The sequence below is a fragment of the Triticum aestivum genome, chromosome 7D (assembly GCF_018294505.1).
Source record: "Triticum aestivum cultivar Chinese Spring chromosome 7D, IWGSC CS RefSeq v2.1, whole genome shotgun sequence".
Lineage (NCBI taxonomy): Eukaryota > Viridiplantae > Streptophyta > Magnoliopsida > Poales > Poaceae > Triticum > Triticum aestivum.
In genome coordinates, this window is record NC_057814.1 from 79,060,213 (window position 1) to 79,069,195 (window position 8,983).

The window sequence follows — 8,983 nt, forward strand, 5'->3', positions numbered from 1 at the left end:
CTGAAAATATAAAAACAGCAAGGTAACTAATGATAAAAGTGAGCACAAACGGTATTGCAATGCTAGGAAACAAGGCCTAGGGTTCATACTTTCACTAGTGCAAGTTCTCTCAACAATAATAACATAATTGGATCATATAACTATCCCTCAACATGCAACAAAGAGTCACTCCAAAGTCACTAATAGCAGAGAACAAACGAAGAGATTATGGTAGGGTATGAAACCACCTCAAAGTTATTCTTTCCAATCAATCCATTGGGCTATTCCTATAAGTGTCACAAACAGCCCTAGAGTCCGTACTAGAATAACACCTTAAGACACAAATAAACCAAAACCCTAATGTCACCTAGATACTCCAATGTCACCTCAAGTATCTGTGGGTATGATTATACGATATGCATCACACAATCTCATATTCATCTATTCAAACAACACATAGAACCTCAAAGAGTGCCCCAAAGTTTCTACCGGAGAATCAAGACGAAAACGTGTGCCAACCCCTATGCATAAGTTCATGGGCGGAACCCGCAAGTTGATCACCAAAACATACATCAAGTGAATCAATAGAATACCCCATTGTCACCACGGGTATCCCACGCAAGACATACATCAAGTGTTCTCAAATCCTTAAAGACTCAATCCGATAAGATAACTTCAAAGGGAAAACTCAATCCATTACAAGAGAGTAGAGGGGAGAAACATCATAAGGTCCAACTATAATAGAAAAGCTCGCGATACATCAAGATCGTATCACCTCAAGAACACATGAGAGAGAGATGAAACACATAGCTACTGGTACATACCCTCCTCGTCATGGAGAGTGCCGGGATGATGAAGATGGCCACCGGTGAGGGATCCCCCCTCCGGCAGGGTGCCGGAACAGGGTCCCGATTGGTTTTTGGTGGCTATAGAGGCTTGCGCCGGCGGAACTCCCGATCTATTCTGTTCCTCGATCGTTTTAGGGTATATGGGTATATATAGGAGGTAGAAGTACGTCAGGGGAGCCACGAGGGGCCCACCGAGGGTGGAGGGCGTGCCCTAGGGGGTGGGCGTGGCCCCCTACCTCGTGGCTCTCTCGTTTCTTTCCTGACGTGCACTCCAAGTCTATCAGGTTGCTTTCCTTCCAAAAATAACTTCTCCAGAAGGTTTCATTCCGTTTTGACTCCGTTTGATATTCCTTTTCTTCGAAACACTGAAACAAGGGAAAAAAACAGGAACTGGCACTGGGCTCTGGGTCAATAGGTTAGTCCCAAAAATAATATAAAAGTGCATAATAAAGCCCATGAACATCCAAGATGGATAATATAATAGCATGAATACTTCATAAATTATAGATACGTTGGAGACGTATCAAATACTCTACCCTCAAAAACTGTTGCGATCCCCTATACTTGTGGGTTATCAATGTGCATTACCGAGAGGGCCCAGAGATACCTCTCCGATACCCGGAGTGACAAATCCTAATCTCGATCTATGTCAACCCAACAAACACCTTCGGAGACACCTGTAGAGCATCTTTATAATCACCCAGTTACGTTGTGACGTTTGATAGCACACAAGGTGTTCCTCCGGTATTCGGGAGTTGCATAATCTCATAGTCAGAGGAACATGTATAAGTCGTGAAGAAAGCAATAGCAATAAAACTCAACGATCATAATGCTAAGCTAACGGATGGGTCTTGTCCATCACATCATTCTCTAATGATGTGATCCCGTTCACCAAATGACAACACATGTCTATGGTCAGGAAACATAACCATCTTCGATTAACGAGCTAGTCAAGCAGAGGCATACTAGGGACACTCTGTTTTGTCTATGTATTCACACATGTACTAAGTTTCCGGTTAATACAAATCTAGCATGAATAATAAACATTTATCATGATATAAGGAAATATAAATAACAACTTTATTATTGCCTCTAGGGCATATTTCCTTCAGTCTCCCACTTGCACTAGAGTCAATAATCTAGTTCACATCGCCATGTGATTTAACACCAATAGTTCACATCACCATGTGATTAGTTCACATCGTCATGTGACTAATACCCAAAGGGTTTTACTAGAGTCAATAATCTAGTTCACATCGCTATGTGATTAACACCCAAAGAGTACTAAGGTGTGATCATGTTTTGGTTGTGAGAGAAGTTTAGTCAATGGGTCTGTCATATTCAGACACATATGTATTTTGCAAATTTTCTATGTCTACAATGCTCTGCATGGAGCTACTCTAGCTAATTGATCCCACTTTCAATATGTATCCAGATTGAGACTCAGAGTCATCCGGATCGGTGTAAAAGCTTGCATTGACGTAACTCTTTATGACGAACTCTTTATCACCTCCATAACCGAGAAATATCTCCTTAGTCTTCTAAGGATAATTTTGACCGCTGTCAAGTGATCCACTCCTGGATCAATATCGTACCCCCTTGCCAAACTCATGGCAAGGTACACACTAGGTTTGGTACACAGCATAGCATACTTTATAGAACCTATGGTTGAGGCATAGGGAATGACTTTCATTCTCTTTCTATTTTCTGTCGTGGTCGTGTTTTGAGTCTTACTCAAGTTTACACCTTGCAATACAGGCAAGAACTCCTTCTTTGACTGTTCCATTTTGAACTACTTCAAAATCTTGTCAAGGTATGTACTCGTTGAAAAATATTATCAAGCATCTTGATCTATCTCTATAGATCTTGATGCCTAATATGTAAGCAGCTTCACTGAGGTCTTTCTTTGAAAAACGCCTTTCAAACACTCCTTTATGCTTTCCAGAAAATTCTACATCATTTTCGATCAACAATATGTCATTCACATGTACTTATCAGAAAGGCTGTAGTGCTCCCACTCACTTTCTTGTAAATACAGGCTTCACCGTAAGTCTGTATAAGACTATATGATTTGATCACACTATCAAAGCGTACATTCCAACTCCGAGATGCTTGCACCAGTCCATAAATGGATCGCTGGAGCTTGCACACTTTGTTAGCACCTTTTGCATCGACAAAACCTTCTGGTTGCATCATATACAACTCTTCTTTAATATATACATTAAAGCATGTAGTTTTGACATCCATTTGCCAAATTTCATAATCATAAAATGCGGAAATTGCTAACATGATTCGGACAGACTTAAGCATCGCTATGGTGAGAAATTCTTATCGTAGTTAACACCTTGAACTTGTCAAAAACTTTTTGCGACAATTCAAGCTTTGTAGATAGTAACACTACCATCAGCATCCGTCTTCCTCTTGAAGATCCATTTATTCTCAATGACTTGTCAATCATCGGGTAAGTCCACCAAAGTCCACACTTTGTTCTCATACATGGATTATATCTCAGATTTCATGGCCTCAAGCCATCTGTCGGAATCTGGGCTCATCATCGCTTCCTCATAGTTCATAGGTTCATCATGGTCTAGCAACATGATTTCTAGAACAGGATTACCGTACCACTCTAGTGCGGCTTGTACTCTGGTTGACCTACGAGGTTTGGTAGTAACTTGATCTTGGAGTTTCATGATCATCATCATTAACTTCCTCACTAATTGGTGTAGGCATCACTGGAACTGATTTCAGTGATGAGCTACTTTCCAATTCGATAGAAGGTACAATTACCTCATCAAGTTCTACTTTCCTCCCACTCACTTCTTTCGACAGAAACTCCTTCTCTAGAAAGGATCGACTCTTAGCAACAAAGATCTTGCCTTCGGATCTGTGATAGAAGGTGTACCCAATAGTTTCTTTTGGGTATCCTATGAAGACGCACTTCTCCGATTTGGGTTTGAGCTTATCAGGCTGAAACTTCTTCACATAAGCATCGCAACCCCAAACTTTAAGGAATGACAGCTTAGATTTCTTGCCAAACCACAGTTCCTACGGTGTCGTCTCAACGGATTTAGATGGTGCCCTATTTAACGCGAATGCAGCTGTCTCTAATGCATAACCCCAAAACGATAGTGGTAAATCGGTAAGAGACATCATAGAACGCACCATATCCAATAAAGTATTATTACGATGTTCGGACACACCATTATGTTGTGGTGTTCCAGGTGGCGTGAGTTGCAAAACTATTCCACATTGTTTCAAATGAAGAGCAAACTCGTAACTCAAATATTCGCCTCCGTGATCAGATCGTAGAAACTTTATTTTCTTGTTACGATGATTTTCCACTTCACTCTGAAATTGTTTGAACTTCTCAAATGTTTCAGACTTATGTTTCATTAAGTAGATATACCCATATCTGCTCAAATCATCTGTGAAGGTCAGAAAATAATGATACCCGCCGCGAGCCTCAACACTTATCGGACCGCATACATCGGTACGTATTATTTCCAGTAAGTCAATGGCTTGCTCCATTGTTCCAGAGAACGGAGTTTTAGTCATCTTGCCTATGAGGCATGGTTCGCAAGCATCAAGTGATTCATAATCAAGTGATTCCAAAAGCCCATCAGCATGGAGTTTCTTCATGCGCTTTACACCAATATGACCTAAACGGCAGTGCCACAAATAAGTTGCACTATCATTATTAACTTTGCATCTTTTGGCTTCAATTTTATAAATATGTGTATCACTACAATCGAGATTCAATAAACCATTTATATTGGGTGTATGACCATAGAAGGTATTATTCATGTAAACAGAACAACTCTGATTTTAAATGAATAACCGTATTGCAATAAACATGATCCAATCATATTCATGCTCAACGCAAACACCAAATAACATTTATTTAGGTTCAACACTAATCCCGAAGGTAGAGGGAGTATGCGATGGTGATCTTATCAACCTTGGAATCTCTTCCAACACACATTGTCACTTTGCCCTCAACTAGTCTCTGTTCATTTTGTAACTCCTATTTCGAGTTACTAATCTTAGCAACTGAATTGGTATCAAATACCTAGGGGTTACTATGAACACTAGTAAAGTACACAACAATAATCTGTATTTCAAATATACCTTTGTTCACTTTGCCATCCTTCTTATCCGCCAAGTATTTGGGGTAGTTCCGCTTCCAGTGACCATTCCCTTTGCAGTAGAAGCACTCAGTTTCAGGCTTAGGTCTAGCTTTCGGTTTCTTCACGGGAGTGGCAACTTGCTTTCCATTCTTTCTTGAAGTTCCCTTTCTTTTCCTTTGCCCCTTTTCTTGAAACTAGTGGTCTTGCCAACCATCAGGACTTGATGCTCTTTCTTGATTTCTACCTTTGCCGATTTTAGCATCGCGAAGAGCTCGGGAATCATTTTCATCATCCCTTGCATATTATAGTTCATCACAAAGTTCTAGTAACTTGGTGATAGTGACTAGAGAACTCTATCAATCACTATCTTATCTGGAAGATTAACTCCCACTTGATTCAAGCGATTGTAGTACTCAGACATTCTGAGCACATGCTCACTGGTTGAGCTATTCTCCTCAATCTTGTAGGCAAAGTACTTGTCAGAGGTCTCATACCTCTCGACTCGGGCATGAGTCTGAAATACCAATTTAATCTCTTGGAACATCTTATATGCTCCGTGGCGTTCAAAACGTTTTTGAAGTCCCGGTTCTAAGCCGTAAAGCATGGCGCACTGAACTATCAAGTAGTCATCATACCGAGCTTGCCAAATGTTCATAACGTCTGCATCTGCTCCTGCAATAGATCCGTCACCTAGCGGTGCATCAAGGACGTAATTCTTTTGTGCAGCAATGAGGATAATCCTCAGATCACGGACCCAGTCCGCATCATTGCTACTATCATCTTTCAAATTATTTTTCTCTAGGAACATATCAAAAAATAAAAAGTGAGCTACATCGCAAGCTATTGATCTACAACATAGATATGCAAAAACTATCAGGACTAAGTTCATGATAAATTAAGTTCAATTAATCATATTACTTAAGAACTCCCACTTAGAGAGACATCCCTCTAGTCATCTAAATGATCACGTGATCCATATCAACTAAACCATGTCCGATGATCACGTGAGATGGAGTAGTTTTCAATGGTGAACATCACTATGTTGATCATATGTATTATATGATTCACGTTCGAGCTTTCGGTCTCAGTGTTCCGAGGCCATATCTGCATATGCTAGGCTTGTCCAGTTTAAACCGAGTATTCTGCGTGTGCAAAACTGGCTTGCACCCGTTGTATGTGAACGTAGAGCTTACCGCACCCGATCATCACGTGGTGTCTCGGCACGACGAACTGTAGCAACGGTGCATACTCAGGGAGAACACTTATACCATGAAATTTAGTGAGGGATCATCTTATAATGCTACCGCCGTACTAAGCAAAATAAGATGCATAAAGGATAAACATCACATGCAATCAAAATAAGTGATATGATATGGCCATCATCATCTTGTGCCTTTGATCTCCATCTCCAAAGCATCGTCATGATCACCATCGTCACCGGCTTGACACCTTGATCTCCATCGTAGCATCATTGTCGTCTCGCCAACTATTCCTTCCAGGACTATCGCTACTGCTTAGTGATAAAGTAAAGCAATTACACGGCGATTGCATTTCATACAATAAAGCGACAACCATAAGGCTCTTGCCAGTTGCCGATAACTTTTACAAAACATGATCATCTCATACAACAATTTATATATCATCACGTCTTGACCATATCACATCACAACATGCCCTGCAAAAACAAGTTATACGGCCTCTACTTTGTTGTTGCAAGTTTTACGTGGCTGCTACGGGCTTCAAGCAAGAACCGTTCTTACCTACACATCAAAACCACAATGATTTTTCGTCAAGTGTGCTGTTTTAACCTTCAACAAGGACCGGGCGTAGCCAAACTCGATTCAACTAAAGTTGGAGAAACAGACACCCGCTAGCCACCTGTGTGCGAAGCACGTCGGTAGAACCAGCCTCATGAACGCGGTCATGTAATGTCGGTCCGGGCCGCTTCATCCAACAATACCGCCGAATCAAAGTAAGACGTTGCTGGTAAGCAGTATGACTATTATCGCCCACAACTCTTTGTGTACTACTCATGCATATAACATCTACGCATAGACCTGGCTCTAATACCACTATTGGGGAACGTAGTATTTCAAAAAAAAATCCTACGATCACGCAAGATCTATCTAGAAGATGCATAGCAACAAGAGGGGAGAGTGTGTCTATGTACCCTCGTAGACCGAAAGCGGAAGCGTTTAGTAACGCGGTTGATGTAGTCGAACGTCTTCGCGATCCAGCCGATCCAAGTACCGAACGTACGGCACCTCTGTGATCAGCACACGTTCAGCTCGGTGACGTCCCTCGAACTCTTGATCCAGTTGAGGCCGAGGGAGAGTTTCGTCAACACGATGGCATGGTGACGGTGATGATGAAGTTTACCGGCGCAGGGCTTCGCCTAAGCACTACGACGATATGACCGAGGTGTGTAACTGTGGAGGGGGGCACCGCACACGGCTAAAAGATCAACTTGTGTGTCTTTGGGGTGCCCCCTGCCTCCGTATATAAAGGAGGGAGAGGCAGCCGGCCCTAGGGGGCGCGCCAAGGTGTGGATTCCTACTAGGACTCCCTAGTCCTAGTAGGATTCCACCTCCCACACGGAGTAGGAAAGGGGGAAGGGAGAAGGAGAAGGAAAGGGGGGCCGACCCCCTTCTCCTAGTCCTAATCGGCCTCCTGCCCAAGGGGGGGCTGCACCAGCCCCTTGTGGGCTGGTGTGCTTCCCTCTTATGGCCCATAAGGCCCATAACTTCTCCCGGGGGGTTCCGGTAACCTCCTAGTACTCCGGAAAAATGCCCGAACCACTCGGAACCATTCCGATGTCCAAATGCAACCTTCCAATATATGAATCTTTACCTCTCGACCATTTCGAGACTCCTCGTCATGTCTATGATCTCATCCGGGACTCCGAACAAGCTTCGGTCATCAAATCACATAACTCATAATACAAATCGTCATCGAACGTTAAGCGTGCGGACCCTACGGGTTCGAGAACTATGTAGACATGACCGAGACACATCTCCGGTCAATAACCAATAGCGGAACCTGGATGCTCATATTGGCTCCTACATATTCTACGAAGATCTTTATCGGTCAAACCGCATAACAACATACGTTGTTCCCTTTGTCATCGGTATGTTACTTGCCCGAGATTCGATCGTCGGTATCATCATACCTAGTTCAATCTCGTTACCGGCAAGTCTCTTTACTCGTTCCGTAATGCATCATCCCGCAACTAACTCATTAGTCACATTGCTTGCAAGGCTTATAGTGATGTGCATTACCGAGAGGGCCCAGAGATACCTCTGCGATACACAGAGTGACAAATCCTAATCTCGATCTATGCCAACCCAACAAACACCTTCGGAGACACCTGTAGAGCATCTTTATAATCACCCAGTTACGTTGTGACGTTTGATAGCACACAAGTGTTCCTCCGGTATTCGGGAGTTACATAATCTCATAGTCAGAGGAACATGTATAAGTCATGAAGAAAGCAATAGCAATAAAACTCAACGATCATAATGCTAAGCTAACGGATGGGTCTTGTCCATCACATCATTCTCTAATGATGTGATCCCGTTCATCAAATGACAACACATGTCTATGGTCAGGAAACATAACCATCTTTCATTAACGGGCTAGTCAAGCAGAGGCATACTAGGGACACTCTGTTTTGTCTATGTATTCACACATGTACTAAGTTTCCGGTTAATACAATTCTAGCATGAATAATAAACATTTATCATGATATAAGGAAATATAAATAACAACTTTATTATTGCCTCTAGGGCATATTTCCTTCAGTATGAGGTGATCAATAAAGCTTGTGTTGTTGACCGGGCGGGAGAGGCAGTTCTTGAATTTTTAATACTTATGCCAGCAGAAGAAATATCTATTTTGGGACTCTAGAATACACGTGAATTGATCGTTACAACATCTTGGTATTTATGGTGGGATAGACGTAAACTGGTTTATGAAGGGAAGTCTCAAGATGCATATCAATCTGCGATGGGGGCCGTGCTATAGCGGCAA